This window comes from Rhamphochromis longiceps, linkage group LG7, assembly GCF_057381845.1.
Source record: "Rhamphochromis longiceps isolate RC_006_pf linkage group LG7, R_longiceps_female_GT1.1, whole genome shotgun sequence".
NCBI lineage: Eukaryota > Metazoa > Chordata > Actinopteri > Cichliformes > Cichlidae > Rhamphochromis > Rhamphochromis longiceps.
The window spans coordinates 7,241,011-7,266,532 of record NC_140563.1 but is presented as its reverse complement, the minus strand read 5'-3'; the positions used below and the strand labels follow the sequence as shown (position 1 = coordinate 7,266,532).

At 38.4% G+C, this 25,522-nt stretch overlaps 1 long non-coding RNA gene across 2 annotated transcripts; it reads left to right on the top strand.

The window, feature by feature from the left end:
* The first annotated feature begins 501 nt into the window (after nt 1-501).
* On the top strand, nt 502-4,118 carry LOC146664636 (uncharacterized). Of its 2 annotated transcripts, XR_014912365.1 has the most exons (3): nt 502-600; nt 3,819-3,989; nt 4,069-4,118. It is a non-coding gene; the product is annotated as an uncharacterized LOC146664636 (long non-coding RNA). The 2 variants fall into 2 exon arrangements; XR_014912366.1 differs by lacking the exons at nt 502-600; nt 4,069-4,118 and adding an exon at nt 2,467-3,745 and having other exon boundaries at nt 3,819-4,062.
* Nucleotides 4,119-25,522: the final 21,404 nt, after the last annotated feature.

Genomic DNA, 25,522 nt, shown 5'->3' with positions numbered 1-25,522 from the left:
AAACAAGCAGTTTGAAACCTTGGCTTTTGAGTGTAAAACCAGTCAAAATGCAGGGATGTGTTTGTGCAACCACTATCCAAATAACCCTCTGCTGCACACTTTTTGTCCCCTTTAGAGCAGAAGCAATCCTTTATGTTATTTAAAATACACTTATATGTGTTTCAAATTGAAAAAATGTAATATGATTGCTTAGTTGCTGGAAAAAACTGGCTGTGTACAAGTGTGACACTGCTGTGTTTCAAACAAAAACAGAGACACCCAGTAAGCTGCTGCAATACAAAAGAGCAGCAACATTAAAATTCAGCAATTCAGCCATTGTCTTTTTACATGCTGGGGAGTTGGTCTAATGTGACACTGTTGTATGTGTGTAACATGTTTCCTCTCACAAGTGGAGGCTAACTTGTCAGCCCTAATCTCTGGGCTTTCTCCCCAGTGGCTCTCTGCAGGCTCAGGACAATCAACACTTGTTTCTGTCGGAGCAAAATAAGTAGTGGGGAATCTCTGACACAATGCTGAGGCACCTCTAGGTTCAGTCATCCGTCTCTTCCCTAGGATACCCCATGCAGGCACAGTGCAAGGAACAATTAGATGGAATACATGGTATGTTTGGTGGCCAACTATTCCTTTAATTTTTAGTAACTGTCTTTCGTCTGGGTAGCTTCTTGCAATATTTATGAAGCCAGCGTTTGCTGCAAACAAGATATATATCCTCTAGACTAATTGGGCTTTAATGACAGTCAAGGATGACCCAGGTAAATGACAGTTCTAGGCTTTGCCGATGTACTGTTAGATGAACTGCTGCAAGTTTTGAGCCTGTATAAAAGTCAGCACAAGTTTCAGTTTCAGCAAACTGACACAGATAATCCAAATGTTTTAAATTAAACCAAATGCACGAGTAAAGGAAAGGTCACAATTACATGATACATAGAGTTATTTAGTAAAACAAAAGGCAGTGTTATTTGAAGATTATATCCTGGTATATCTTGAGGACACAACAAGCCAACACTTCAGAGTCAAATGTGGCATTATTGATACAGATAATCTAAGAAGTCAGAGCTTCGATAGTTATGGCCCATTGCTTTCCAGTTTTGGAAAAGTTAGACGTATGCTGTATTTCTTGGTACATATTTTCATAGAACATGTCAGATTAAAAAAATAAAAAAGAAGAAGCAGAAGAGAACAGTTTGATTTCCTGTGTCCTGTTCATTGCATCACAGATTAGAGTCTTGGGAACTATATGCAACCTTGATTATGTGTAGGTCAACTGAATGGGTGAGTATAACTTATTCAGGGTGATTACTGTGGAAAACAAAGCAAAAGCTTTAAAGCATGTTTTTTGGGACCAAGGAGCTCTACTCAGTGATGTACTGGTGACTTATGATCCAAATTGTGCTCTTAAAGTGATTGATGCAAATTAGAAGAAAAAGGAGAGAAGGGGAGGCTGAATATCTATCTGGATTACTTTAAAAAAATACTCAGTATAATACTTTCAAGAGTTGGGGAAACAATATGGCTCTCCAGCCCAGATTTTTCTTCTTCAGATTGGAACAGCTGAAGCATGACATTGATAAAACATTTAATAATACAGTGAGGAAGTAAAGGAGACTTTGTAATGTCAGTGGAAGAGCGGGGAAACTTGAATGATATTCACTGTCATTGAACATATAAACTATAGTCTCTTGGAGGGAGAATAGACTTTATAACAAGGAGGGAAAGATAGAGTGCCAGAGAAGTTGTGGGGCTGAAACCACAAATCTTTTGCACATATTGTGGAAATGCTATTGCATTTTTAACTATGCTGGATGACAACCAGACACAGCATGGACCACGTTTTGGAAATTTTAAATGATTTTTTGTTTTCAAGTCTTCTTGTCTGTTAAGTTTAGAACAACACTGGCCACAAGAAAAAAGAAATGAAAAAACAAAACAAAAGCCAAGTTTGCTCATCATGTGATGCATTTTGAAAATCGAACAAATTTCATGTGAAAGAGTACTAGTTGTAAAGTAACCCCCTGGATCCTTGCAACACAGGAAATAATGTTTTTTTTTTCGTTGTTTTGTTCCTCTGTGTTCCACATTTGTTTTTGCGTGATATGTTTTGACTTGCATGATCTGAAACTGTGGAATAAAAATATGCTTTATGCCAGCTGGTTTTCCTTTTTAATTCAAAAAAGTGCTCCCCAATGGAAAAGAAATGCTTGAATCCTCGCATAATGGGCCCCCTCACAAGGTCTTCTCAGCAATGGCCTTCAGGGTGGCTGGCCTACAGAAAAAAAGGGGGGGAAAAGCAATTTTGTGTTTGGTTTAGTGTTGGAGTCCAGGGGCTGAGCGATATCTATCACCACAAGAACATTTTGTGCTTTGAAACCTCATAGTGGCTGTAGCCGACAGGAAATGAGAGAGGGTTTTTCATTTCCCTGTTGCTATCTCCACTCACAAACTAAATAAGGACCCCTTTGCCACGGGACCCTGATTACATCTACCTACTATTCGCATTGCAAAAGGAAGATGGCAGTTCTGTAATCATGAATGTAATCTACATCATGAATTTCATATTCATGGTAGATGCTAAAATACAACAGGGTCAAGAGATTGAGAGAAGAAAAAAAGAGGCCTGGTAAGATAATTGATTTCACTTTGGGGACAGTCTTGGTTCTGGTGGGATGTGAAAAGGATGGAGTGATTGACACATTGGTAAGCTGTGAAGATGTATGCTGAATGATGGATAGATGTCATCACTAAAGTAACAAGCAAGCTGTCTGATTTTTATCACCTTATTATGTTGTCATGGCCGGTGGAAGCACAAATTGCACATCTCTTGCCCTCATGTAATTTCCTGTTTCTCTCCTTGTACCTTCTCTGTTTTCTGTTTCATTTTCTTAATCGATACATGCGTGTGCTCTTTTTTCACAATTGTCTCTGATTATTATTATTAGATACGTTTAGTATGCAAGCAGCAGAAGGAGGTGTTTTTAGGTGGGGGGTATACCTTCTCTGCAGTTATTTAATATTTACTCCTACTCTTTGTTCCTTATTTTTTGGCCTGCTTTTCCATCCACTCGCTGTTTATTACTGCAGGATTTCTCTCCCAAGACACCTCCCACATGCCCTGTCCCATTTGTCTCTCTGATTAATATAAAATCTTCTCCCACTAGGCTCACTATTCCAGTGAAAAACCAAAACAATTGGTGGCTATTTGATTGGCCTTGGCCTTCATGGGTGCAAAGGGATTTAAGGAGAAAAAGCAAAAGCACTTGATCTATTCATCCATCCGCATGGAAATCAATGTGCTCTGTCTTTTAGACACACCCCCAGTGGATGCTCACTTTTTTTTTTTTTACCACAGGATTCCTGCCTATTGTCTGAGTCAGCTGCGCAAGTTTAAAGTGGAGACCTGCGGGGACCTAGAGTCCCACAGATCCACTGAACACTGTCATCTGCGTAAATCCAAATGAAAACATTTGAAGATAAAAGACTATTATTCCTGAGAAAATTCCTAGTCTCAGAACTATTGCTGTTCAACGAGATTAGAGTGATTTGCTTATTCAGAAGTGGGGGGGCTGATTGACATCCGTGAAGGTGTCATGGTCTGGTTGGGCACCTGCAGGTCTCAGACAGCGGCTCCTCCTCCTTTAGGCGGAGTCCGGTTGCCCCTCCCTGGCTGACCACCTGTGAGCAATCGTGCCAGCGGTATATCAGACCTGCGCTCTCAACCACTCATCGCCTGAGTATCTGCTATTCCCATGTTAGTTCAGTGGAGCATCCTAAACCTTGTCTTAACGCCGTGTGATGACTGACCTGTCTTTTCTTGTCCTCAGCGATAGCACCCGGAGTGGAGATCTTGTTCCCCTCGCTCCCGTCCTCCTGGACCTGGGCCGCCAGCTGCTTACACAACGTGGCCTGCCGGCCCACCGCTCACCTGCCTGCCTCCCCACGCCTCGACCGCTTCCGGGTTTTCCGCTCCACCTGTCCCCTCCATCTGAAACCAAGTAAGGCAATTCAATTCAACTGCGGAGGATTATTGGTTGTCTGCTGGATCCCTCTGATCGTGATCTCCTCTTGTTCCAGTGCCCCCGGCCCCTACCTAGTCCTGTTTCTACCTCCCCGCTGTCCCCGCTGTCCAGCCGTCTCCTAGAGGTGTCTAGGTCGCCCTCATTATCACCGACGAATCCTACGCGCCACTAGTGTGGTGGCGTCGCTTTGTGTTTCACCTTTGTTTACCTGTGGGCGGAAATAAATCATTTGTTTTCTGTCACCTCGCTTCCGGGTTGGTTTCTGCGCCTGTGTCCATCCCTGTTCCCTCGTGCCGTTGAGCCGTGACAGAAGTTGGTGGCTGATAAAGAACATTTTGGCTAGAGTGGCCAGGATGGAGCAGCGGTGTCATGAAGCTGTGAAATAGCAAACCAGATAATCAGGCAACAACTCAACCAATACACAGATCAATCACAACTGAATTTTAAAGCTCATAATAGCTTTGATTGTAATCTTAGTATTCAAGGCCATGTTGCATTTAAATGCTATTAAACAGCATCAAAGTAAGTGTGCAGCAGCATTTATTCTCTCTCTTTATTTTGTTTAAATCACAGTGTCACGGAAGCTGGTGTTATTTTAAAGTGTTTTTAATTATGTTAAGGACGTACTGCACATTTTGTAAAAGCCTATCTGTGTCGTAGAATAAAGCTCTTTCCAAGTTAGATGAGGGCAGCAAAATGTAACAGGTGTATACACTGTATAATCACTAGTGTTGGGTGAAAACTAATCACATTACACTCATCTGTAATTCAGTAACATAGCACATTACTGTTCCCTAATTTGGAAATCAGATTTCAGTTGCTAATAAAGCAATCATGTTATTACCTTAATGGGTGAATAGAGAGGTTGAAATGATCACTGCTAGCTATTTATTTAAACGGGCAATAGTATGATATAAAATGAAAACTGTCAAATCATCCACTGGTGTGAGTAATCACGCCTCTCCAAACTCCTGAAAAGGTTACATGCAAAAAGAAAACTTTAAGAGACCCCTGTGTACCTTTATTAAAAAACAAAACAAAAACAAAAACAGGAATGTAATGTATTAATTGTTTACTTTTCTTAAAAGTAATGCAGTATGTGACTTAATTACTCGCTAGAAAAAGAAATTTGTTACAGTACTTGTTACATTACTCATGCATTGTCACACATTAACCAGTTAAGCAGATACCTTCCAAACAACAACACAAATGCTAATACTAAAGTGGATTCACTTAGAATTCTTCTTTCAGCTTTTATGTATGAATACAAAGCAAAGTTGAAAACCAGCCCAAATAGACTGTGAACCTGTTTACCTGTTTAAGTTCAGGGTCTGGCTGCTGGGTTGGGGTTGGCATCTGCTCAGCTTTGTCGTCAATAGCAAAAGTCCACCCTGCAGGTACTTTTTCATTCATGACTTGGTTACTCCAACAAATGTTAGTTAAGTTACATATGGATGATGCACACTGAATGCAATACGTGAAACAAAGGCAAATGGAGAATGTAATTGGATTCACAGGAGGATGACGAATATGAAAATCAAAAGAATTACGATTTATAATAAATATTTTTTAAACATATAAATGCTAGCAGTCTCTGCATGTGTGATGTTTGTGATATTTGTGATATGTTTGTGAAAAGTTGGTAGTTTGTACACAAATTTATTTATAGATTCATGGCCTCTTGGCTAGCTTTGTGTTATATTCTTGCAAATAGCAGATGTTGGGTAAGCATCATGATGCAGCTGTTGCTGTCCTGAACACAATCTGGCATTTCACCATCAGCTCTTGTCCTGTTTGTGCATTAAAAGTAAAACTAATGCCCATGTTTCCACTTCTCAAACAACCGCTCCACCATTTTCCTCCTCCCAACATACAAAGTAAAATTAGCTCAAAACGGATGCTGATGCCAGCTAAACAGCCGAAGCAAAACTTTCCACAGGTAACGAAAGTAGGCTTGTTTTAGACGAAATGCCGTCTTTTTCAGCAGAACTGCTGTCACCGTAATCACTGTTAAGTAAAGTGCTCTTTGGGCTTTTAGTTTTCACCAACTGGTGTGAGTTTGGGGTAATATTACTAAATGCTACAAAACTGTATGTATTATTGTCTTATCATATAAATGCCTTGAGGCGATTGTTGTTGTGATTTGGCGCTGTATAAATAAAATTGAAAAATTGAATTGAATTAAAACAATGATTTTGTTTATGCTCTCCTAATAAGTCTAGAAACTGACAAGGGATTATGAAGATTTAATGTTTATTTTTAACTGTAATGTAATAATTTAAAACAAGGAGGAAGGCAGCGCGCAGGCTCGGCTGTTTCATTAACTTTTGTTGACAACCTTGAACAGAAGGGTAGTTCTGATTCAGTCTTTCCCTGAAGTTGTAAAACTTCAATCCTGCTTTGATTGAGGGGATGGCTGGGCCCAACATAATTTGTTGATGTACTTGACCAACTCACTATCAATGTGGGGTGACCAGAGTGGTGTCCACTGAGACTTGAATTGCAGCCATGGCCAAACACTAAAACTGTAGCAGGGTGAAGTTTATTTACGTGTAAATGTACAACACAGTTCTTCCTTTTGTTCCTTTCAAAATGAGACTAGTGGCTTTGGCCCAAGCTTTATTGGCTGCTTGTTAACCTTTTAGATGACAATGAAAAGGTTCCTCTGCTCATTGTTTTTCCCTTCTCTGATTTATAAGTGTACCCTCCTTCATGTTTATTTGAGAAGACAAAGCCGGTGTGTTCACTGTGCATAAAATCTTTTTATGCTATAAGCTATCAAACAGAGGTGAATTATTTATCTTGTCAAAGCAGAACATAATGCAACACTGCTCCAAAGTGTTATGTGATACTATGTGATACAAATGTAGCTTGCAAAACACTAAAAATGTTCTGTATGAATTATTGCTTAATAAGTTCATTATATTTCCTTACATAAGTTGCCACCTAGAATAATCATATCATTAAAAAAAATCCAATAATGTAATAATAACATGCTGCATGATGGTGACAGGAAAAAATATACTGTCTGTGGGCATATTATTGAAATATTTCTAATAATCACACATATATAAAGAACGTTTCCTTACTGTGTAAGGAGAACATTTAACCCAGTTAAAATCATGTTTCACTTACACATATATGTGTGCTGTACCTTTGAAAGAGAAGGTTGCACAGAGATACTTTGGTTCTTGAATTTATTATAGTTGCGCTCCTCTGAGGGGATTGTGCTTTTAATATCCCATTACAGTATTTCTAATACATCCTACGTAAAAATATTAGCTTTCATTTCCACTGGGCATTTGTAAAGTGGTGACATAAGCATATTTTTAATTCCTCGTCTAATATGTTGATTGCTTGCTGTTTTAGGACAGTCGATGTGACAGTGACTGTTTGGTCCTGACGTGCAGCATAAAGAATGTATAAAGGGAAAAAAAAACCCACTGGAAGTTGGCATCAGGGCACATTCTGAAGGGAGAGAGGGACGTGTAGTGAAATGCTGATTGAAAAGAGGAGAAAATCAATCAAGCAAGCCTGTCTGATTGACAGCTTGCCAAGGTGTTTTCTGTGGAGGTGTCAAGAACAGCACAATTGCTCTCCCTCGTCCTCCCTCTCTTTCAGTTCTCCCCCCCACCCCACCTCTGTCTCATCCATCACTTGCCTCCTCACCCATCATCACACTGTCGTCTCCTCCTAAACGTCTCACCAAGCTCCGCCAGTATCTCTGACTTTTCAGGCCATTGTTCCTTCTCTTCCACTACCTCTCGCGCAACCTCCCATTTTCTCTCCTAGTTGTTCCCTCATTTTCTGATGGTGGGCAGAGATGCATCCATCGGCAGCCATTTAAGGCTGCAGACTGACACTCCTTTAATCTTGTCGTTCTGTAACCTTCAGAGGAAAAGACAGAGCTGCTCCACTTGCGTTACCTTTACACTTCTACACCAATCCATCGGTTATTTTCATGCATTCTCATTTCTCATCTCCAGTGAAGTGAAGTTGCTTTGTGTTATTTGTTTTCATTATGCTCTCAGATATATTACATTGGCAAGATGGACAAAACAGTAGCGGGAGAAGGTAATGGACCAACACTGTACTGTAGCTATACGCCGAGTCCCATCAAAGCACCAAGAGGGCACGGAGTGTAGGCACGATGGCTAAAATGTGAAGGGTGTGGCCACTAATGGAAATATTTCTACAAATAATTCTGTCACTAGTAGTGGCACTGAGGCAAGTGTGAGAGGCATGTGGCTCATTCATCTCTTAAAGGACAAAGTGTTCAGTTTCAATCAATTCTAACATTTCACTTCTAACTTTCTGAGTGATTCTCAAAACTCTTCATCTTTGTAAAGGAAACAGGGTTTAGAATTTCCTATCAGTTTTGCAGAGCGTAATCTGTTCTTTGGTAATAGGTTACATTGTCACTTGGCTACTTGTGCTGCATAGACAATGTATGCAAAATAAGAGAGGATGAAGCTTTGCACTGCCATAAAGTAATTTCTGTTTTTGACTGTTTAAAATGTACTGCAGCCAGGGTGACCTTTTTTTAAACATAAGGAAAGGAAGAAAGACATTCCTCCAAATTAAACACAGAAAGGCAGGAGATTGATTAGAGACAGAAGCACTTGAAACAAAATTGCAACCTTAGGATTTTAACATATTTGCCATGATAATGTTTAGCTGTCACAACAATGCTTTTCATTGTACTCACACCTACATGCTATTGTGACTTAACCAACACTAAGTCAGTGGATCATTCACCAGCTTCACAATGTTCTCCTTTGTATACAATAACAAACTAGATTTTTACAGGGACTAGATTATTTTCTTTAGCTAATCCCACTGGCTATAAAAAACACATGGATGCTCCAGGTTTCAAATTTAACTTGAATATCTTCTGTTTAATAGAACCATCTGAGTAATTTAGCCCCAAAGATTAAAACGTTCTTGAACACATACTGTAGACTGGAGAGCTGCTATTTAGCTCCATGTAGATTTATCTGTCAGTGTGAGGCGTATGCTCCAATATGGTTCTGTGGCGGTCCTATGCACACCCTATTGGACATTTGTCAGGTATTTACAGTCTCCAGGCCATTGTCACCAACAACCAGTCTGTGGGCTATTTTGCTTGTGGTCCTTGCAGTCATGGAGAAGAGTAAAGTTGTAACATGCAAAGAGCTGAAATGACACTGGATATTACAAACAATGTCCCACTGGACTATTTCTGCTTCTCATGCTATTGTGTTTGTGTTGCTTGCATACCTTCTTACAGTAGGTAGGCTCTGCATAGGCAAATGGACATGAACCATACCATAAAACAACCATCATGAGGTGTGTAAGTGAATAAGATAATGCCAGGTTTGAAGAAGCATCGTGTTATTAAGCTTTTTCATTTTTGTCCAAATATTACATATTAACTCACTGTCAGCATGTTAGATGTCTGCTATTTTTCTGCTCTTTCCATTCTAACTGAAGTCACTGAAACTGAAGCAATCTGATTCTTTTTTCTATCCACCCATCATGCAGTTAATTAAAGACCTTGTGTGGCACAAGTAATGACACAATTAACATTAGCATGGCTTTAGTAGGGTTAAGTCATTACATTATTGCATTACAGAAAAATATAATGCAATTACAGTAATGTTGTTTATCAGTGAGTCTATTCTCAATCCTGGGGCACTGAATGCTGCTCTTGTAACGAAAGTTGCATTTTGACAGTGGCTGGAAGCTGGAGTACTGAAAGAGAACCAATACAGATAAAGGGAAGACATGTAGACTTCCTGCAAAAGCCCACAGTGGTGTGTCCCAGGGCATATCCAAAATATGATTAAATTCATTAACACCTTCAATATTAGAGGTATACACATCAATTAATCAGTAATTATGATCTGTTAATATCATGTATATGATTGTGAAAATTTTCATTACCTATAATGCGTACATTTACTTTGGTGACCTTAAATCTATTTGGATTATATAACCTGTCCACTATTAAGCTACTTCAACAAGATTATAACTTTATAACTTTAAAAAGCCTAAACACTCATTTTCATGTTGCACAACAATGCAAAACACATATAAAACATTTATTTAAAGGTAGTGGTATTACTTAAAAATTTGCTTAAATTTGTTTTCCAGTGCAGCTTCACTTTTCATATAATAAATCTGCGACTGGACACAGGGTTGCACGAGCCTGAAAATTGTGTTTTCCATGGCAGTTTGCTACACTAAACCTATTTCCATTTAAACACTCTGATTTCCTGTGGGCCCCTCAGTTGTGTTTTTGCGCTCCTTTATGCCACTCAATTTTTAAAAAAAAAAATCATGAAAACAACCATGTTGTTGGTGAATCAAAATCCAGAACCTTCTTGCAACATTGCTAATGAATGGCACCACCATGCTGCTGATTGTTTACATCAATCAGTTTATAACCATGAAACACTGAACAAGCAATTTTCATTTTGTTGTTTGTTAACAATGCTTTTTACTATATTAAAATTAACTATTAACTATCAATTTACTATTTGCTAATGATGGTTATTTTGTATAAACTGTTACAGCACATTTTTCCAAGAGAAATGGCTGGAAGTTTTCCCCGTCAGTTTTCTAAGTTTTTCTCTCAGTCCTTGAAAATGTGTTGAGGTAGGTTAAATGAGTCACTTACCTCCATAAGAGACTGCACTGTAAGAAGAGATGGGGATCTGGGAATCACACCCTGTTGAGATGGCTTGTCAGTCAGTCTGCTCCTCAACATTAAAAGTGTAAAGACATACTGACTCAACCATCCCTGAGTGCCCTGGCTGGCTGGCTTTTAGACAGAGAGAGCCTTGATGCTAATTATAATGGGAAGACAAAGTCTCCCCAGCGGGCAAGCAAAGAGAAATATGGTAGGATCACTAAAATGATGAATCGTGACTTTTACTTCTGCACCTATATTTCAGTTCATTATTTTATTGCTCACTGAGCTCTCTCCATATTTAGTCATTTGCAAGTAAAATGAAAAATGGTGTTTGTTTAACAATACCAACTCAAAGTTTTTTTGCAGGGTGGAGGTTTAAACCACAATCATGACACATAAGTCCATTTCAAGAAACCTTTTTTTTTTTAAATTTATGCAGAAGATTGACCCCCCATCATCAGAGTCTTATAGGTAAGACTAATCTTAATATCTCTTGTTTGAACAGACCAGAAGTTGGATTTAGATGTGCTGGGTAGCTTTTTCTTTGATCTTCCCATCTCGCTTACTGTAAGAAAGCAGATAAGCAAGTTGTACGTTTATGAAATTAGATTAAAAAACAAAAAGAACAAACAACAGCTCAGCTCTCAATTTTGACGGGTTTTCACAAAAACAATTCCTTGCTGACCTCTGAGACTTTCAGCACAAGTTTTTCAAATTAAATGAACCAAACAATGTTTTTTCATTTAATCATACAAAAGTGTTTCAGATGCAAAATAATAATGCAAAAACAATGATCCATTCATTATAGAAATTCCATCCTCCATTACAACTCAATTACCCCTTAATGATAATCGTACCTGGGTGATTTCTTAAAATTTTGTTTTTTATAACTCACTGTCAACAACTGCTTCATGGCATGTGACACAAGAGATTTGCTTAAATGAAAGGTAATGCATTTCATATATACTTAACAAACACAAACACCATTCCAAGTGAAATGGAAGACAGAATTCTGAAAAAAATCATCTTGGCCAGCTTTTACCATCCGAAAGGCCCACATTAACTACATCAACTGACCACCCCTCCTTGTTATCCAGGAGAAATAGTTCAGTGATGCTTAAAGTAGGAAAAACTTTGATTTCATGATTTAAACTAGTGCTGTACTCATGTGCCAATAAGGTGATTAAGTCTAATCTTCCCTAATTCTGGCCATGGTATGAAAATTAACATTGGATGAATGCTGTGTGGTTAACATGCTAGAAGTCTGTGCTCTTGTTATGAGTGCAATTCTTGTATTTTATTTGTTTGTTATTATGTTATTAGCAGCTATTTGTTTTAGCTGTACCAATGTACCAATACAGTCTATGGATGTGTCTTACTAACCATGTTTGCTAGCATTACCTCATAACTCTACCCTGTCTAAATATGGACACAGCCCAGTAGGAGATTGTATGTTTAGGCATTAATAACTCCTGGGTCAGATTTATCAGAAGATCGTGGTTTGGGTTAAAATACGAAAGTTGCCCCGTCTTTGACAGTTACCAATACATGCACATGCTACGATAATGTTTGCTCTGTTCATGCTGTTGATTAGCTAATATACTTAATCATACTGAGAAGAGTAAAAAGTAGAGATGGTAGATGTTGTTTATATGATAACTGAGCATTATTCACAGTGAAAAGGATGACTCAGGTTTATGCTCATGTTATGCTTTTATTTCCCACTTCCGGTTTACGCGTCATAATCCTAAGTGCTTTTCCACAGCTTTTCCAACACCCTTGCACCCACCGTTTAACAGTCTGCTGATATTCCTGCCCCGTCACCAACATGAAAACCAATATGTTGCTACTAAAATACTAAGTAATGCTGATGTTTCAAAACAGGGCTTTAAAGATAAATTGGTGATATTAAAAATGTATTAAGAATACGAGGGTTGAACAATTTCATCATTTTTAATTTCACTTTCCCACAGAGTTTTTATCTCCCTTCTTTGTTTGCTCCTCCTTTCTGATTATGGAACATAGTGAGGTATTTTATTGTCACTCACAAAAGAAGAAGAAGAAGAAGAAGAAGAAGAAGAAGAAGAAGAAGCCTAGCTCTAATCTAGGCCTGGAAGAAAGACAAAAAGATACCAGACCACAGCTCCTGCTTCAGAAAGAAAGGGGGTGGGGGGATGTGAAAAAATAGGGTGAGACCAGTTCTGAAAATAAATTCATAAGTAAAAACAAAACAAAACAAAACCCAAACATCCCATTTACTATTAAATGTGCAATATTACTAGGAATGATAATTTTTAATGACATCATTACAACATCATGCTGCAAAATGAAACTAAAAAAAAGAAGAACAGTAAGAAATAGGGTAAAGCTGAAGTTGGATGCCTGCTAGAAAATAAGTACAATGAAAGAATAAAGGAATAATCAATGAAAAGATGGGAATTGAAGACTTGACAAGAGATGTGTGAGATAAAAGTAGGAAAAGAAAATCAATAAAACTCTTCTGATTCCGGACTCCCATCTTAAACGTGATAGTATAGTTCTCCTGTGGATTGTAGTATTTTAGTGATTGCCTGTGCCTATGATAGATGAGTTGAATTGTTTGATTCTTGCAGGTTCGATTATTGTCAGACTCTAAAAGGCTTTCATTTAGAAAGTTTTTTCCTGGCCAAATCCTGGCTGGATCCAAGTAATGTAAGTAATTATTTGGTGAGAGTCATTCAGTGCAGCTTAACACAGTGGTGAAAAATGGTTTAAAAAGATATGATTGTTGAAACAGAAGATTAGAAGAAAAATGTTGAGTGTGAATGAAACGAGTGCAAAGATGAGAGCACAGGCAAGGCAGAAGAAGGGTTGCAGTAAGAAGAAAGGAAGAAAGCTGTAATAGAAATGAAAGGGCACTCCTGCTGTTGATAATTGGAGCAGTGATGTGCCAACACCATCTGAGAGGTTTTCCACCTGAGGGTACTCTACCACAGGGGCTCAGACAGTGAAACCACATTACAGCTCTTCTGTGTGCACCAGACAGTCTCCTCCAATAGCTGGAGCTCAAAAAGGTGGAGACTTTTTCTGCTCTTTTCTGTCCATTTTCTGCAAAACACATTTATCTGTAGTCCAGTGGAGAGATTTTTTGACCAATGTTGAGCCTGAGATGTCATCAGTGTTACCAAAAGAACTTTTTTACTGCAGATATCTACTGTAGGTTGTCATATAGCCAGAGAAGTACAGGTATTGCTGATAACATTCAAATGACGAAATTCCATTTAAGAATGCCAAATAACATTTGACAACCCATATTCTTCAGTTTCCATTTGTGTTTTATTTGTTCAATTATTAGTTTTCATCCCTCTTCTGCAGCGTACCATCTTTTACTTCGAAAATGGCTCTCCCAGCTCTAAATTAATTGAATTTGGGATTTAGCATTAAAGCTGAAGTGTGGGATTTTTACAAATAAATAAAAATCTTTTACACTCAAGCCTCATATTGATTAAGCCAGTCGGTGACAGCTAAATCTCTCTGTACTTTGTATTATAGTGTTGTTTTAATCTGGTGTTTGCATATGAGCACACTAGAGTAACAAGGAGCAAGCATCCGAGAAAAAGTTCTGATCCTTCAGTAAAAAAGAAACAGAATAAGGGGATTATAGCCTAAAGAAGACAGCAATCGATAATGAGAACAACTGTGTCAAATAAGTCACAAGCATGCACTCACAGTGCTTCTCCAAGTGTCATAAGGGGGAGACGAAATGTGTTTTTAATTGAATGTATTGTCAAAGTTAGGTCATGACATATTGTGTGATTGACCGTTTAAAAAAAAGGGTCAATCACACAATATGAGACGTGCAAATTTAAAGGCTTTAAAATGTGAGAAAGTTGTTCATTGACTGATTTGTTGTGTGTCACCCTCGGCAGGTTGTGTGTTACTGAGTTTTCTTATCACCATAATGACTCACTGTCAATTCTGGTGAATAATTTTCCGAAGTCACTGTCAACAATTATGTTATGTGTGATGACAGAAGATGTTCAGAACATAGCACACAAGTGGGTAAGAAATGACATCTGTATAATTAACTTATTGTTGTTCATTTGTGGGAGGCACAAATGGTGACATCATTATGTAACTGCACAGTGTTCCATAGGAGTCACAAAATAATTGATAGCATGTACTATTCAGGGACATTTTGACAGCTTTATTTACAGATTTTTTTAATGTTGCAAAATCTAACATAATGTTATCTAATTATCTGGCTTGAACGCTGCTAATTAAAAATTTAAAGTCTACTATTTTAGATGTTTGAGACTGAACCAGAGGCAAGAATAAAGACTGATTTGTGCTCCCCCCCCCCCTTTTAAATGCTAATAGTGTAAATATACATATTCAGGCATCCAGTAATTGCATAAAAATATTACCACCGGCAACAATGTTGCCATGATGGTAAGTAAAATATTGCTGTAAAGTAAAATAATGTCTTCATAACTTGAATAACTGTTACTCTTTCTAGAAATACTAACTTTAGTTTATAAACCACTGGTTTCCTTTAATAACAACATCATAATAACTTCTGTTCCATGGTTCCCTTTGTTGTCTTAAGATAATAAAGACAAAATGTGACAGGAAGTTATCAGTTTTAAAAATCAAACCAGTGTGCAGTGTGTGAAATTTGTGTGTGTGTTTTTTTTACCTTTATGTTTTCACACTTCAGAGCTCGCAAATATGTAATTTGATTGCTATGTGTTGTTTTTTTACGATAGTGTATATTCAGAGAAATGGGTTACAAAAAAATCAACAATAGGACAAAGGATCTATGTTTATACACCTGATATGAATCTATGAAAAACACGAGATGCTAGTTTTTCACACCGACTTGCATCTCCCTTTGAATTTCACTTACTGAGGTAAACAAGAAGAAAACAAAACTAAAATAAATAAATGAATACATAAATGAACAATACACATTTGTGACTATAGAAGAAAGGAGATGTATTTTCCAGTATGAAAGTATTTTACCCTCAGTATATGAAACCCAAAAGGTTGTATCAATATTGGTATAATTTCTATATATAATTTATATAGGAACATGTGTTCCTGGGGCCATTTATTTAGACTTGTTTACCACAGTTGCTTCTTCAAGAGAAAACATTTTGCTTCTGATCCAATGGTCAAGAAATATCAAAGAACCCAAGGCTACATGTCACAAATTTCTTGAAATTACCCTTTTCCCAAACGGGTGTTTTCATTGGTTTGGTCCCAGCTGATATGTTTTGCTCTGATAACCTATTGCTGAAAGGTTTGACATCAGTTATAATCCTTCGAGAGCTTCTTTTGAGTTTTACATTTACACTATATTTTTTTAATGGGTAGATGACTTTTCTGATCTTGTTTGGTTGAAAGAAACCATCCTCCAGTACAGACAGGAAGGAAAGGTTTAAGGCTAGTTTAAACTTTTTGCTTGTTTGTTTCTAGTACCTCTTATGGGCCTGAAATATAACTTTGGTACTTTGATATTGCCCAAGTGTGCAGTAGACTGCTTGCCAATTAAATTTTTCTGCAAATGTAGCTGATTTTTATCCCTTTATGCACTACATCAGTCTGTAAAAACTGATTATTTTTTTAAATTGTTCTTGCAGCTTACATGGTTGTAGCTATCGAGAAAACAGGCATGTGCATCATTCTCGTATTCATTTATAGGGCAGTTTTAATTAAGCAGAGAAATTTACCATTTACAGTATAATTTCAGAAATTACTAAAAAGATCAGCCATAACAGGGTGAAGTGAAAAGCCTTGATAATCTTGTTGTAATTTGTTCTTATATTTCGGCATTCATGTGTGTGAAACATGCACCACCATCTAAATGTTCTTGCACATCAAGCACAACGGCAGCATCCTACCTCAGCAGGACAATGCATCCTGTCACACTACAAATATTTTTTTCAATAGGAAGGCTTGAGGAACACATCAGAGAGTTCCAGCCATCAAACTCCAGAGATCCTGATCTAGTTTAGCATCTGCAATGCAACTGGAGAACTTTGATCCACAAGAGGACTCAAAGTTACTACAAACTTAAATTCACATGTGAGGTAAATGGTATGTAAAATCAGCATTGGGTATTAGGTATCAGTATTAGGTATACTTATGGTATATAGTAGAGCATTTCTACACCTTGTTGCACATTGTTATATTTGCTATGCACCATTTAATAATGGTAATGTAGCATTGTAGCACTGCATGTTGCAAAACACAGATGTTAGAGATTACATCTGTTTTGGTGCTTTTGTTGGCTGCATGCATACTAATCAAATTATATTTACAACAATTTTAGTTTCAGTAAAACAAAAGGCACAAACACACTTGGTGTGTTGTGTTATATCCACACTCTGGAATAATTTAAAATGTGTGCATAAACAATCAACCCCAAATTACCCCTAACACCCTGCTCTGACAGATGGGGTAGTGATCAGTGTCTTAATTAAATGTCAGGCCAAACACTAAAGGCCATTAGCAGCTGCTATTAGGTCTGCTTGCTAAAAATTAGAATATATTTTTCCCACCAACGACTTCAAGACAGCACATTATGGCTGCATGGTTATATATGAGTCTTTTGGTGTATCATTTTGCTGTCAGGAGACGTCTACGCAGTCCTCACAGAAACAGTCGAAAAAACCAAGCAAAATGATAGAATACCCAGAGATGAACAAATCTCAATCCATTTTCACTGAAAGGTAGCGAGACGACAAGGTTTCAACAGACTGGTGAAATTGCTCATGATTTAATCTTTTTCATTCTATTTCAAGAAGACACTACACTCACTCCTTTCCTTGTGCCACTCATTCAACCTCATGCTTTGCTGAGCAATTCTCTGACCCTTATTTTTGTGTCCCTGTAATACCTCATTAATAACCCTTTTAGTAGCAAATTAAGTCAGAATTGAAAAAAAGAGACTCTTTCAGGGTTTCTCAAAGAGGATTTTGAGGATAAGCAGCCTACCATTGTCACTTTACTTCATGTCTCTGGCAAAAGAGAAACAGAGTGGCGAAATTGTGTACACTAATAAGTTTGAAACTGTCTAAAGGGCTGATCCATCCAAGAATCACTGACATTAAGATCACATTGGGGGATATAATGTAATTTACCTGCCTCATCAGCTAATGCAGCACAAATCCATTTTTGCTCAAACAGGAAAAGCCACATACATTACCTTGATGACTATGCAGAGTCAAGAGGGGAAAACTAATGAGACTAAATGTAATTACTGTCCACCTCTGATTTGAAAACAAAATAAACTCTCCTGCTCTCCCATTCGAGAATAAACCTTCTTTACTTTAGCATTCACCACTACAATTGGCTTTCTTGTCATTATTTAGACAGGTGTTCACTCTCTTCATTAGGATTCCCATTAGCTGATGGCTAAGCCACCGTACTTTCCCTGACATCCATGAACTGATTAAGCAGAGAATTACAGGAGGTGTCGAGCTATTGCGATTCTAACAATATCTCACAGAAACATTCCACCCGGTTTGCTGAAGTGCTGCGTCAGAGGATATCTCAACCAATAACATAAATGTCTCCCCCCCTTCAAACCTCCTTCAAACCCTGTCAATCTAATTCCCTGAAAAAAAAAGTATAATGCTTCTTAGGTCCATTGAAAACAGAAAACACCAATGTTGTCTCAACCTCTTTTCTCCCACACTCTCTCAGCCTTCGTGTCTTTTCCATTCGCCTCATACAAGGTGACTTTCACACTTATCTGGGATTATAATTGTTAGGTTGAAATTGTTAAATGTTGCCACTGAGTTACTTAAATTAAGTCTTGGTTGAAACTGTATGATCAAAGACATTCCTCTGTTCCTGATTCCCTCCCCAGGCTGTTGAATGGTGGAGGAGGCTGTAGTGTTTTATTATAGGCACATCCTATGTGAGGGTTCAGTTTTCTTGTTTAGTAAACTTCCTTCCTTTATGAACCTTTTGTGAGCAGGAGGTCCCACAAATGCCCCCCCCCCCCCCCCCCCCCCCCCCCCCACACACACACACACACACACAAACAAACACATTCTCGCACATGCATACACACACATACAGTGCCTGACACCATAGGGTTTTTTTTTTTTACAATGGGTGTTTGTGTAAACTGTGTCACAGAATAAAAGGCTGCAGGGGAAGCTCTTTCTTCGAAGTGGTCTGAGACTGAGGGCAGAAGGGCTGCTCTGAGATTCTTCCCGTGCTAGCACGTGAAAAACCGGTTGAGCTGTTCGTCTTGCTTCGCTAACAGGAATAAGTCTCTAAACCAGCGGGGCCTGTGGAAGCTCAGACCCAACAATAATGTGTCATGGAGGTTAAAGTGTAACATGAGTGAGCCCTGATTTTTTTCGCTCCGTTTTCCTGCCGCTGCCTTTTTCTTTCGATCGAAACCCTTGGTAAAATTAGGCCTCGGATATAGGTGAGTAGCTCCGAGTTGCCTCATGCAATGTGCACAAAGTAAGATGAAAAATTTAAAAACATTAAAGTTGTTAAGTAAGGTGATCAAGATCCTGAAGGAACTAACATGTAAAACCTTTTTTCAGTCGCAGACAAACCAGACAACAGTCTAATTTCCAGGGAGATGAGTTTAGCCTCTAGCTTTTCACTGAGAATGTTGATACCAAATATATTTTATTTATTATCATTTTGATTTATTTATGTTATACCCCATTTAATGTATTGAGGAGGAGAAAGTGGAGTCGTTGATCGCGTGGGGGTATGAATAATTAACAGGAAATAAACAAATAAAAGAACAAATATGGTAAATAATCTTATCGTATCCAACAGCTGCGTCGATACCCCGACACCCCCACACCCTTGCCTGGTAAAGAAAAACCCCTGTCCATGCAGTTAAGCTGCTTATAAATATTTGTAATTAAAATCGGAGAGGGAAAGCAGGGAGAGTGGCATCTTTATCACTGGAGACACTGCTGCTGCAGGTGTCTTTGATGCCCAGAAAGGCGTTTTGATCTGACAGTGCAGGAGCGCAGAGACTCCAATCGGCTTGTCCCACTCAGCAGCTCCCTCCCTTCTCTTACCTCACCACCCCACCCCCCACACTCTCACATGTTCAAGAGTTCATTACGCATTTGTTTTGCATTTTCATCTATTTCTACCACAACTTTGAAATCTCCTCAGCCCAAGCCTTTAAATTATTCATCAACTCTATTTTAGGGATGGACAAAACTTTGGGATCCTGCAGAGATGTGCAAAATACTGTGTCCGGGTTTATGTAATCGCACTCATCATTAAATATAAGACATCTTGAATTTTATATTTGCACTTGTAGATATTATGAAAGCAATTGATACAAGTATTTACAAACTGACAGACTTGTTACCACTTTGGTTCTATGGAGTTTTTTGGCCTTTATAAGCCCATTGTTTTGTTTTCCCTCTTTTGTTTCAGAATTTTTTAGAAACAGCTGACAGCTGTTTGCAGTGAAAAAGTTCTAAAAACCTTCAGCACGATACCTGTCTAGCATCAAATTATTGACAGACAGAAGTCACTCCCAGCTGGTGAACATATTGGAGTGTTGAGCTGCTGAAGAGCCTGAGATCTCCCTAAGGGGTTTGTGGAAAGTGAAGATGAAGTATGACTCCAAATGAATGCTACTTTTTGATAACTTCCAACAACTTTATAATGTTATAATAATAATGTTATATATAGTCCTCTTTCCACAGGTCCAAACTTGTCAAGTAAAGTTAAGAAATGATTGCTGCCTAAGCCTAAATGAGCTATGAAAAGAAACTATTCTGTGCCTATACTAGTAACTTTCTGTCAGGACAAGCACGGCAGCTGTGACATCAAAAAATTCCCCAACTAAAATATGCCAAAATAAAAACTTTCTCTATTCTATAATTTTAAACTGTGCTCTGTCCTTAAGCTTCTCTCCTGTTTGCATTCATCCTTTAAATTACTGCCATCTTGTGTCTGCTGTTAGCTATTGTCTCTGGAAGCAGACTTAAATCTGCTTGACTGTCCCGTTAACAAAGGCTGAATTTGGGCAAGCTGACAGGCCGGCCACTTCTTCTGGGTGTTTGTGCATTATGGGAAACAGATGGAAGACCAGCATGCTAGACAATATATTGCTGGCTCTATTTTCACTGCTATGAGATCAGTTACAGTGTATACTGTGTGTGGAAACAGAGCTAACATTAGCAAGCAAATGAGCTTCTGTGCTTTAAAATCTTATCAACTGATAGGTTTTCTCTTGTACACCAACTTGGCCAACATGTGTGATGCTGAGGACATAGACTACAGTGTTAAAAGTTTTTTTGGAAACAGAATTTCCAAAAACAGTTTCCAAGCTAATCTTTTCTTCTTTTTTGTTTTAACTGACAAGAATACTCTAAGCAGGACACAGCACGAACTGCAGAATAAAATAAATGCATCCTCTTAATCTATGATTTACCTGATACGTCCACTGACTTTTTACAGTAAGGAAATAAGACTGTACAGCTTTCAGTGGTTAACTGAAATACAGATAGCGGCAGAATAATGTCCAACAATATGGTGGAACAATAGCGAAAGCTTACACAGCAACAGAGTTTCACTGAACTTCTCAGCAAAAAAACAGTCCGCAACTCACATCCTCTCGCAAAATAAACGATGTGAATGAAGTAAACGTTAACAGTAACACATGCTGCTAAGTGGGTGTAGAGAGGTGTGAATCCGCCAACTAGAGCCATAAGACATTACCAATGGATCAACACACGATTAACCAAGGAAAAACTCATTATCCTCAAACTACTCATTTGTCTTTACAGTCCCACTGCATATTGCCTACAGCAACAGTCAAAACAACAATTAAAGCAACAATTAAGTTATGTTATAATGAACAGAAGTGAACAACAGAATTTTTGATCCACCACAAAGCAAAGTAAAACCTGATGATGGAGAGGGGAACTCGTCTTTAATAAAACACACGAGTTGAACAGGTGGTGATTGCTCCACCATGATTTTCAGATTAAAATCTTGGAAAATTCACTCAAGCATTGTCAGCTAATAGTACATATTTAAATGATAACTGCAATATTTTTTAGGAAGGAGTGCAGAAAGGTGACAACATCTTGCAGAGTGCTGAAGTTGCAGCCAGCTGTCATCAACATAAATAAAAGACAGACAGCACAAAATGGTATGTTTTATTTTGGTATAATTTATCTGGTTAAACAGTGAAGAAAGATTTTGCTATTTTGGGGGGAGCTGGGTGCGAGGTAGGGGTCATCATCACTGCAAGCCTTTCTATAAAACTCAAACTCATGTCACACACATTCATATTCCACACGTCACATTTAGCTGTTTACAGTATTTCACAGAACTGTGCCAACAAAACACCAGCTTCAAAATTTAGCTTCTTCCTGGCAGTGATAATAGTTGTTGTGGTGCTCTTCGTAACAGGGTGGGCGTTACTATAGAAGGAAAAACGAATGAGTAAGACATCGAAGGCATAAATAAAAGTGTTCCAGAGTCTGTAGCTCTGCTACCAGAATCTCACCTGCAACAATAATTTTTTGGAATGAGAAAATCATACCTTAACCAGGGCAGCTATTCCTATTTTTCGACATACTTACAAGAGTTGACCTCCTGTTTACGCCTGTTGTTTGACTGGATATTTTTGCCTTGATACATCCCATTTTTGCAGTGTTAGAAAGCATGCTCCAGTGCAGATTCTAAGCTTCAAACAGATTAATAGCTAATAAATAAATGAATGCTTTGCATTCGACCACGTGTTCGTCAGTTATCAAGTAAGCTTGATGTGAATGACATGATTGTACACATGTAATTTTGCCAGCACAAATGCAATATGCCTGTAGGCACAGTGCACATTTGAAACACTGCTGTCAACGCTGCCTTGCTGCTGCTTGTCAACCATGATTAATGTGAAGTCCCTCAAAAACAGCAAAATACATCAGAGAAACTTTCATGAAAAAGGTTACAGAAAACACAATTCCAGTGAATGAGGACCTTGCTGAATTTCATACAGTTTTGCCCATCTGTCCCCAATCATACCAGATGCTTCGCTTCACAAGAATTATGAGACCTTTCTCTTATAAAGAAATTGCTTTAACAGCAACCTCATACCACTCCTTGGGCTTCTTAGCAGCCATCCAGAGTGCATGGATCTGTGTGTGTCAGCTATACAAGTGCTGACACAACTAAATACAGTGCCACTCCTCCTGGATCTAACACAAGGTGACCACATGTCCTGCCACACAATCCTTCTCTTCCAATTTATTTGTGTCATCCTGCTGCACCTCTTCATGTCATTTTATTTTGGAGATTTTAGTGCAAGAAGCTGTTTGTTCTTTTTATTTTCCCTTATCTGATCGGGTTGTTAATAACAAACGTTCAGCCAGCATCATTTGCCTGTGACATTGGTGTAATTAATATTGTGTCAAGGCGATGAGAAAGTTTCTCAGTGCCAAGGGAAATGGTGACTCCAGAATAAAGAGAATGGGAGATGAGAATCAGGACCTATTATGATAGGGAACATTAGCAGAACAGCACAGAGCTGCCATCTTTCTATGAAGTGACCTTTCATGAAAAATGTGGCTACTGTCTATCACTGACCCTCATCTTTCTTTCTCTCTCCCACTCTCCTTTCTACCACCTTACTTCTTGTTTTTTTAAGGATGATGGGTCTTTTTCCACTCAAGTGTAAATTTCGTGGCACAGTAACAAATCGAGGATTTGGAAGTGACTGAAAGACATTTGTCTGGGAGAGGCACAAAATCAAATAAAGACCTGAGCTGACCACTGGTGTAGGGAGTGAGCTGGGACATTCAAAAATCCACTATCCAGACTAAAGGGCAGCAGTACAGCAAGCAGAAGGATGCAATTGTATTGGTGTATGAAATAAAGTAAAGGATGCAGTCATGTGCAACTTGCTGAATTTTTTAAAAATAATTTATTTTCCTTGGCCAGATTAAATGGCTTAGATCTGTTTGTGATATGATTCCTAAAATTCAATTTTCAGTGGACAAAGTGGAATAAAATCAGAATAATCAGAGATTTATTTTTTCAGTCAACAACAACAACAACAACAGATTATAATTTTACATAAAAGTACTCAAACAGATATTCCTTTTCACAATAAAAGCCTGATGAAGACACTACCAACTATGTATCTAAGCTATTAGATACATAGTTGGTAGTGTCTTCATCAGTTCAGTCTGTGATTCGAGTATATAATATATAGTATATATAAGTAGTGGCAAATATAGCCTTAAGCTGGTTCGCTGAGCAGAAAAGAGGACTTACCTACAGAGATCTGGTAAGCTCACTTTATCCTGAGCTCAAAACCTCAGATTTTTATACTTGTATAGCCCTGTCAGCCCTATCTGACACTGACTCATATGACCTCACTTGAAATAATCACAGACTTTATTAACGACGGACATGGTGCAGGGTCTGAAAAGCGACGTCAGTGTGGAATTAATGCCTTAAAAAATGCTATTCCTGTAATGGCCAGCAGGGGCAGACTGCAAATAGACGTCCATGAGAAAATGAACCTACCGTAATTGTCGGGCTATAAGCCGCTACTTTTTGCACAAGCTTTGAACCCTGCGGCTTTTAGTCAGGTGCGGCTTTTCTATGGATTGTCCATGAGCGGATTTGTTTTGTTTGTTCCGCTGTTGTACGGCACTACGTTGCCTGGCGGAAGGATCGGAGTTCAAGAGTGGTATGTTAGTCACATGTCCATCCGCCAGGCAACGTAGTGCCATATGAAGTAGCGCGAAAAACAAACTTCAAAGTAGCGCTACGTGGATGATGAGCGGCGATAAATTTGCAAAAAGCAAGTTATGCCCAACTCCACCACTGGATTCTGACAGCGTGGGAAAGTGTGAAAACATCCACGATCACCAACGGATTTCGAAGGGCTGGACTGCTGCCTGATGGAGAGGAGGCTCTTCAGAAGGTGTTCGACTCTGACACTGACAATGAGGATTTCTTTGGTTTTGAAAGTGACAACGAAAGAAAGGAGCTGAGAGTGGATGATGAAGCCACCCTGAGCCTGTTCGTTTCCGACACTGGAGGAGAGGACTTTGGTGGTTTTAGTGCGCAGGAAGAAGAGAAAGATGGTGGTGAATGACTGACTTTTCTTCTTGTTAAAGCCGTGTCACTGCACCTGAGCCTAAAAGGTAGTCTGAATCTATTTTTCTGGTGTGCTGTAGGTTATTGTTATGTACTACATTTGTTACTCATTTATGAAGCACAGTACATGTTTTGTACTTGTAATTACCACTACTTGTACACATACCCTAAAAGGTTATGCAAATATGTACCCATAACTTGTTTTTCAAAATATTAATAAAAGTGGTGTGTCTCCAAACAGCCATCTCTTTCCTGACAATTCGATTTGTGCATATTCTCTTACATATGATAAGTCAACATTGAAACACCTGCGGCTTTTAGTCAGGTGCGGCTAATGTATGTACAAAACAGGATTTTCCCCTGCTTTTAGCTTGTGCGGCTAATATTCAGGTGCGCTCTGTAGTCCGGGAAATACGGTACTTCTCTATTTATTTATAAACCTAAATCTTACTTAATACAAATGGTTATTTTGTAAATCTTGGACAACATGATGATGAGAAATCAGGATTTATGTTGATGATGATGATGATGATGATGATGATGATAGCCAAAATGCATCACATGCTTTTTCAAACGGAACAAATTGAGTTTGTGATGAGAAACAAACCTTGACACAGAAGTCGGATTCAAGCATTACTGTTTCAAAGCTGCTGTAATCGATATTTTAATATCAAGAATGGATTAAGTGTGAGAGGTATTGTCTTAATAACAAAGTGAGAAAAAT